General features: G+C 47.3%; 1 pseudogene; it reads left to right on the top strand.

The window, feature by feature from the left end:
• Nucleotides 1-3,599: 3,599 nt before the first annotated feature.
• LOC126285535 (5S ribosomal RNA) lies at nt 3,600-3,716 on the top strand (annotated as a pseudogene).
• Nucleotides 3,717-9,158: the final 5,442 nt, after the last annotated feature.

The raw sequence follows: 9,158 nt of genomic DNA, 5'->3' as shown, positions 1-9,158 counted from the left end.
ACCGCCAAAACCACCTTTCACATTGCGCCCTGCAACTTCCCTTGCGGACGTTCAAAAATGGTTCAAATGGCTCTGAACAGTTTGGGACTTAAATTCTGAGGTCATCAGTCCCCTATAACTGAAAATTACTTAAACCTAACTAACCTAAGGACATCACACAGATCCAGGCCCGAGGTAGGATTCAGAACCTGGAATCGTAGCGGTCGCGCGGCTCCAGACCGAAGCGCCTAGAACCACTCGACCACACCAGCCGGCCCTTGCGGAGGGACTTCACTATATCTTTTAGATTTTCAAAGTTCCCTAAGCATGAACCAGCTTTCAATTGCCATTGTCTTTCTTATAAACATACACACATTATAAAAATTCATTATTCTAACAAATCATATTACTTTACAAACCTCTAAATTTCCTATTACAAATCAATGACCTCAACTAACACAGAATACACGCTCCATATTTGCAGCTACACCTATTTCTTATCGACATAAGAGTTACAGGCCCACCACTGAAATGTGCAGTAATTTGCGGAAGGGTTGCACTTCTGTCACGTTATACGATCCTCTTCAATCGCCTTTGGTCCCGTTCTTGCAGGATCTTTTTTCAGCCGCTGCGATGTCGGAGATCTGATGCTTTACCGGATTCCTGGTGTCCACTGTACACTCGTGAAATGATCGGACAGGAAAAGCCCCATTTCATCTCTACCTCGAAGATTGTATGCCCCATCGCTCGCGCTCGGACTTGAAGAAAACGTTCAAACTCACTTAAATTTTGATAACCTGCCATTGTTCGAGTAGTAACCAATCTAACAACTGCGCCAGACACTTATCATATATAGCCGCAGCGCCATATTCTGCCTGTTTACATAACTCTGTATTTGAATACGCATGCCTATACCAGTCCCTTTGGGGCTTCAGTGTAGTTGTCAGGCATCTTCAGTGGTCTGTAGTACGTGATGGATTTATATACATCATACGAGGGGCATGTGATAAGTTATCCATTTTTTTTTCTGGAAGGAGGTTGGTTTTATTCAGGAATCCAATACACCAAATTAATTCCTACTGTTTTAGCTAAAGCCGGCCGGTGTGGCCGTGCGGTTCTGGGCGCTTCAGTCTGGAACCGCGTGGCAGCTACGGTCACAGGTTCGAATCCTGCCTCGGGCATGGATGTGTGTGATGCCCTTAGGTTAGTTAGGTTTAAGTAGTTCTAAGTTCTAGGGGACTGATGACCACAGATGTTAAGTCCCATAGTGCTCAGAACAATTTGAACCACTTTTCTTTTAGCTACAGAATACTATTTTTCAACATAAACTCTGTTCAGTGCGACAGCCTTACACTATTTTTCTACGAGGGAATGTATTCCCGCTAAGTACCACTGTACTGGTCGACGCTGGAGCCAACATCTTGCTCCATCAGTAACCTCCCCAATATCCACGTACTACTTCCGACGGAGTACAAGTGTTATGGTCTCCTGTTAGGTGGCGTGGAACCCAGTGCGCACACTCCTTTGAGGACCCCCACAGTTAACTTTCAGGGATGATGGAGACGGGTAACTGTATCAGTCTGAGGTATGGGTCCTTGGTCCCGTAACGACCGAGTCGAAAGTCATTAGGGAAAATCGTTCTGATACTTTTGACAGCGGAATACATGTACCGATACTGTTGTTGCTGTGACTGTAGCTTGGACAACATTCTAAGATTCTAATGTGGAAGAAAACAAGGAAAAATGTTTAGGAACCATGGGGTGTAAAACGCATACCTTAAGAATTATGAGTACTTGTGCATCTTCGATCCTTTGAAACAGATCTCTTTGTACTGCAAACTCGTTGGTTTCCATATTTTTGGTTCAAAAATGGCTCTGAGCACTGTGGGATTTAAGTTCTAAGGTCATCAGTCCCCTAGAACTTAGGACTACTTAAACCTAACTAACCTAAGGACATCACACACATCCATGCCCGAGGCAGGATTCGAACCGGCGAGCGTAGCGGTCTCGCGGTTCCAGACTGTACCGCCTAGAACCGCTCGACAACTCCGGCCGGCCATATTTTTGGAGGAGACAGCATGCATAGACACAAGAACAAAAATTTGTAGTACATATGGGCTTTAAAATGCATACTTTAAGAGCTATGGATAGTTGCTCGATATAAGAGATGTGTTTCACAGTAGCGAAGATGAACAAATGCTCATAGCTCTTAAGGTACGCACTTTACAGCACTTGTTTACTGGAACACTGAGTGGTTCACATGGCTCTGAGCACTATGGGACTTGACATTTGAAGTCATCAGTCCCCTAGAACTTAGAACTACTTAAACCTAAGTAACCTAAGGACATCACACACATCCATGCCCGACGCAGGATTCGAACCTGCGACTGTAGCAGTCGCGCGGTTCCCGTTTGAAGCACCTAGAACCGCTCGGCCACCTCGGCCGGCTACTGGAGCACCCTACGGCATTGACCCCTAACCTACGCTGCATTTATTGTGAATCTCCCGCCCAGCACAAAGTCCCAAGTGACTGGAAAAAGCGCAGGTGACTCCATTATACAAGAAGGTTAAAAGAACGGACCCGCAAAATTACAGACCAATATCCGTAACTTCGGTTTGCTGCAGAATCCTTGAACATATTCTCATTTCGAATACATTAAACTTTCTTCAGACTGGGAAGTTTATGTCCACTAATCAGTATGGTTTTAGAAAGCATCATGACTCGTGAAAAACTCAGCTTGCCCTTTATTCCTCTAAAGTGTACGCAAAGGTAATAGTGTATGAAAGGATGCTCTCCGTGTACAATCTCATGGTTCTTAATGAAGGAGAAAACAAAACCGATTGCTACATGTGGGGCAAGACAATAGCGAAAAGGGGTTCCATAGAAGTGGCTCTGAGAAAGCACTGTATTTGTTCAAGTGAATGATTCTATGTTCGTTAGATGCCGAGAAAATCGAAAGAATCTTGTATCTGTTTGCTCTCAAGTTCCGTGTTACTGCAGACCAATAATCCGTTGTGAAAGAAATAGTGGCCTTTATGTATTCTCCTTAACAGAATGACAATCAACAAATTGAGAAACAATTATCTTGCCCATTGTAGTCATTGAACTTCACATACATTCCCATTGCTTATTCCAAGTAATCTGTATTGATAAATACATTATAAACACAGCTGCATTAATCACTAATATTATAATGTTTGTTTAAGCTGCATATTACTTTGCTTGACGGTATTGATATAAAGCAACAGCCATTAAGTTAAGAATAGGACAAACATAACTACGTGCATAATTACTTAAAGTATTTCATTATTGTCTATTAATTGACTGGAGCACGTACTACTTAGTAGAAAACTACCATAGAAAGATTTGTAAAAACTATTGTCTCGTTGATCCTAAATGGGAGCTTTGTTGTACCACCAGGTGTTGTGCAGACACGCTGGTGTAGACCTAGTTGCCACAGATAGAAGCGAGACTCATCGTTGAACACCAGGGTCCCAGTTAACTGGCTCTACACCATGGAAGTCTTGGTTGTCGACGGCGAGATGTCAGTGATAAGCGATGGAAGTCAACTCAAAAACTTAAAGCCGCTTCCAGTAATATGTTCTCCACTTTTCGTCGTGGGCAACGGCCTTGCTGCAGTGGATACACCGGTTCCCGTGAGATCACCGAAGTTAAGCGCTGTTGGGTGTGGCTGGCAGTTGGATGGGTGACCATCCAGCCGCCATGCGCTGTTGCCATTTTTTGGGGTGCACTCAGCCTTGTGATGCCAATTGAGGAGCTACTCGACCGAATAGTAGCGGCTACGGTGAAGAATACCATCAAAACGACCGGGAGAGCGATGTGCTGACTCCAAGCCCCTCCTATCCGCATCCGCCTCTGAGGATGACACGGCGGTCGGACGGTCCAAGTAGGCCACTCGTGGCCTGAAGAGGGAGTACTTTTCGTCGTGACACTCTGCCTGCAACCTCCATGCATGGATCAAAAAGTAGCGTGGATGTCATAAAGATCATTCACATTGTGCATCATTTCCTTGTTTTCTTGCTCCAGTCGCGAATGGTTCATGGAAATAACGATTGCTGGTAAGCCTCCATGTGTGCACGATCTCTAATTTTACATTCTTGATCTTTTCTCGAGATATACGTGAGGATGAAACGTATTGTTTGACTCTTCTAGTACGTAAACTGTCAAAAATTTTAAAAGTTAACCACACCGTGATGCAGAACGCCTTCCTTCCTGCGTCTACCACTTTCGGACATCCTAAATGGACTTGTAATGAACCTCTACGATGTCTAAAATCTGAAGATGATCAATGTATAGTCTAAACTGACAATAATGACTATAATATCATAAGTTGATTCTTTCTAATATACAAATAAATTGATACTCGCATTCAGTCATTGTTCGTGAAGGCTCTCTGGGTTGATTATTTGACTTTCTTTGTTTAGTTCGTGGAATTATCACTCACAAAAACTCGAGAGGTCGCTGTTGTGTGAACGAGTTTTAAATCCATAAACGAATGAGGCCGCAGCTTGTGATAAATAACGGAGAGTAGCACGAGAATAGTGCTCGCATCCTGCTCCCGATTTTACTAAAGACTCCAAACCAAAGCAATATCCTCATGCGGCCAAATACACTCCTGGAAATTGAAATAAGAACACAGTGAATTCATTGTCCCAGGAAGGGGAAACTTTATTGACACATTCCTGGGGTCAGATACATCACATGATCACACTGACAGAACCACAGGCACATAGACACAGGCAACAGAGCATGCACAATGTCGGCACTAGTACAGTGTATATCCAACTTTCGCAGCAATGCAGGCTGCTATTCTCCCATGGAGACGATCGTAGAGATGCTGAATGTAGTCCTGTGGAACGGCTTGCCATGCCATTTCCACCTGGCGCCTCAGTTGAACCAGCGTTCGTGCTGGACGTGCAGACCGCGTGAGACGAGGCTTCATCCTGTCACAAACATGCTCAATGGGGGACAGATCCGGAGATCTTGCTGGCTAGGGTAGTTGACATACACCTTCTAGAGCACGTTGGGTGGCACGGGATACATGCGGACGTGCATTGTCCTGTTGGAACAGCAAGTTCCCTTGCCGGTCTAGGAGTGGTAGAACGATGGGTTCGATGACGGTTTGGATGTACCGTGCACTATTCAGTGTCCCCTCTACGATCACCAGAGGTGTACGGCCAGTGTAGGAGATCGCTCCCCACACCATGATGCCGGGTGTTGGCCCTGTGTGCACGGCGCCAAACACGGATACGACCATCATTGGCACCAAGGCAGAAACGACTCTCATCGCTGAAGACGACACGTCTCCATTCGTCCCTCCATTCACGCCTGTCGCGACACCACTGGAGGCGGGCTGCACGATGTTGGGGCGTGAGCGGAAGACGGCCTAACGGTGTGCGGGACCGTAGCCCAGCTTCATGGAGACGGTTGCGAATGGTCCTCGCCGATACCCCAGGAGCAACAGTGTCCCTAATTTGCTGGGAAATGGCGGTGCGGTCCCCTAAGGCACTGCGTAGGATCCTACGGTCTTGGCGTCCATCCGTGCGTCGCTGCGGTCCGGTCCCAGGTCGACGGGCACGTGCATCTTCCGCCGACCACTGGCGACAACATCGATGTACTGTGGGGACCTCACGCCCCACGTGTTGAGCAATTCGGCGGTACGTCCACCCGGCCTCCCGCATGCCCACTATACGCCCTCGCTCAAAGTCCGTCAACTGCACATACGGTTCACGTCCACGCTGTCGCGGCATGCTACCAGTGTTAAAGACTTCGATGGAGCTCCGTATGCCACGGCAAACTGGCTGACACTGACGGCGGCGGTGCACAAATTCTGCGCTGCTAGCGCCATTCGACGGCCAACACCGCGGTTCCTGGTGTGTCCGCTGTGCCTTGCGTGTGATCATTGCTTGTACAGCCCTCTCGCAGTGTCCGGAGCAAGTATGGTGGGTCTGACACACCGGTGTCAATGTGTTCTTTTTTCCATTTCCAGGAGTGTAGGTAACTTCAGATGAAATAAAACAGAAACTACTTTACCACTGTCACAGTTGGGCGCTGCGAATATCATATTTAAAACTCTACAATGTTCATTGACAAAATCAAGTAAAACGAATCGACTCAAGTAATATTTTAGTCAGTCTGGATGCAGTACCTCTGATTATAAAGGCTCCTTTGGAGGACATGTTGAACCTATTGGTAGACCACTTTCGTCCTGAAACAATATTGCATCATGCTTTGACGACTTGCTGGAGCTATGGTAAATTTTATGCCATTACCGACGGAATGGCCATGGGTTTTCGTTTGTCTTCGGCAATAGCCACCTTATTTAGACAGTATTTTGGAGAGTGTGCATTAAATTTAGCTCCCTTTTACCAAACTTCATGTCATCGATACGTTTACCACACGTTTGTGGTCTGACCACAAGTCGTCAGAACTCTTGAACACCGCCTCAGTCAAATGAACCACATGCACACAAACATTCGCTGTCGAGAATGAGAGAGGAAGAAAGTTTCCATTTTTGTGTTTCGATTGAACGAAAATCGGGCGAATGTCTCGGCCTTTCCGCATACCGCAAGCTGATGGCTCAACATACAGAGTTTGCGCTATCCAGACCAGAAGCGAGCCGTTTTACATACATTAACATGTAGAACTACAACTGATTGATTACTCATGGTCGCGTTCATATCATGTAGAATTTTCTAAACACGGTTAATTTATTTCACAATTGCTATTTCAACCATTGTGACATTATCAAGTGGTGCTTAAAAAGCCAAAAGAATACAAAAGTGTAGCATAAATTGTATACAAACAACTGCACAAGCAAGTCATGTAGACCGCAGCACATCATAAAAATGGTGAAAATAATTCATCACTTACATCTTGCTTGGACACATGTCACACTTTAAAATCACCTGGCAAATTTCATTTTTATGCCTTGGCATTATTTACCAGGCTCAGCCTTTGTTTATACTACACTCCTGGAAATGGAAAAAAGAACACATTGACACCGGTGTGTCAGACCCACCATACTTGCTGCGGACACTGCGAGAGGGCTGCACAAGCAATGATCACACGCACGGAACAGCGGACACACCAGGAACCGCGGTGTTGGCCGTCGAATGGCGCTAGCTGCGCAGCATTTGTGCACCGCCGCCGTCAGTGTCAGCCAGTTTGCCGTGGCATACGGAGCTCCATCGCAGTCTTTAACACTGGTAGCATGCCGCGACAGCGTGGACGTGAACCGTATGTGCAGTTGACGGACTTTGAGCGAGGGCGTATAGTGGGCATGCGGGAGGCCGGGTGGACGTACCGCCGAATTGCTCAACACGTGGGGCGTGAGGTCTCCACAGTACATCGATGTTGTCGCCAGTGGTCGGCGGAAGGTGCACGTGCCCGTCGACCTGCGACCGGACCGCAGCGAAGCACGGATGCACGCCAAGACCGTAGGATCCTACACAGTGCCGTAGGGGACCGCACCGCCACTTCCCAGCAAATTAGGGACACTGTTGCTCCTGGGGTATCGGCGAGGACCATTCGCAACCGTCTCCATGAAGCTGGGCTACGGTCCCTCACACCGTCAGGCCGTCTTCCGCTCACGCCCCAACATCGTGCAGCCTGCCTCCAGTGGTGTCGCGACAGGCGTGAATGGAGGGACGAATGGAGACGTGTCGTCTTCAGCGATGAGAGTCGCTTCTGCCTTGGTGCCAATGATGGCCGTATGCGTGTTTGACGCCGTGCAGGTGAGCGCCACAATCAGGACTGCATACGACCGAGGCACACAGGGCCAACACCCGGCATCATGGTGTGGGGAGCGATCTCCTACACTGGCCGTACACCTCTGGTGATCGTCGAGGGGACACTGAATAGTGCACGGTACATCCAAACCGTCATAGAACCCATCGTTCTACCATTCCTAGACCGGCAAGGGAACTTGCTGTTCCAACAGGACAATGCACGTTCGCATGTATCCCGTGCCACCCAACGTGCTCTAGAAGGTGTAAGTCAACTACCCTGGCCAGCAAGATCTGCGGATCTGTCCCCCATTGAGCATGTTTGGGACTGGATGAAGCGTCGTCTCACGCAGTCTGCACGTCCAGTACGAACGGTGGTCCAACTGAGGCGCCAGGTGGAAATGGCATGGCAAGCCGTTCCACAGGACTACATCCAGCATCTCTACGATCGTCTCCATGGGAGAATAGCAGCCTGCATTGCTGCGAAAGGTGGATATACACTGTACTAGTGCCGACATTGTGCATGCTCTGTTGCCTGTGTCTATGTGCCTGTGGTTCTGTCAGTGTGATCATGTGATGTATCTGACCCCAGGAATGTGTCAATGAAGTTTCCCCTTCCTGGACAATGAATTCACGGTGTTCTTATTTCAATTTCCAGGAGTGTATATTCTCGCCATCAGTGTTCAGGAAGCACATGCCTGACGAGAAGTAGATCTTTGCGTCCCTCTGCCTGCCAAAAAATACATCCTACAAACAGCCTACTTACAATCAGGAACAGGCTGACTGTAGCTCCATTTCCTATTACTACTTCAACCAGTGTCTACTTTGACATATCATGACCTGATACTCTGCTTTGACATATCATGACCTGATAGTGACTGCTCCAGTAATAATCTTACCGTTCTGTACAGATACCCTCATAATCACATAAATCTACATAAATTTGCTGGTGTCACATTTGCCATAACGCCATAACAACTGCAGTCAGCACTTTCTCTGCAACAGCAACTGCTATACGACGCGGTCGCTGTAATCCGCGAATTCGGAACCGCCTTGCTGAAATGCTTAACATACACATATACTCCTTTCAGCCAATCAGGAGCAGAATGTAAGCTTTCTTGTTGGCCGTTTGCTGCTGATGCATACGGCACTTCTGTAACATGATGCGTCCTGGCAGCATTTTTTCTGCAACACTTATTGCAAATGCAGAATGTCACGGGAACTATTCGCTCTTGAGCCGAATCGCAACGTCCCCGACCATTACTCATCAGAAGGATTAGAGAAAAACAGGCCCATTAACTCCTCGCTGAAGACAGCGTCCTTCTTCCGAGAAACCGGCCCCGTCGTAGACGTAGTTACAGGAAGAACATATTGGTAATAATGTACTACGACATGACAGATATCAAGTTCATGACGTCTCCACGAGGTGAT

The sequence above is a fragment of the Schistocerca gregaria genome, chromosome 8 (assembly GCF_023897955.1).
Source record: "Schistocerca gregaria isolate iqSchGreg1 chromosome 8, iqSchGreg1.2, whole genome shotgun sequence".
NCBI classification, from domain to species: Eukaryota; Metazoa; Arthropoda; class Insecta; order Orthoptera; family Acrididae; genus Schistocerca; species Schistocerca gregaria.
Note: the sequence above shows the minus strand (reverse complement) of the source record. Positions and strands in the feature narration are given on the sequence as shown.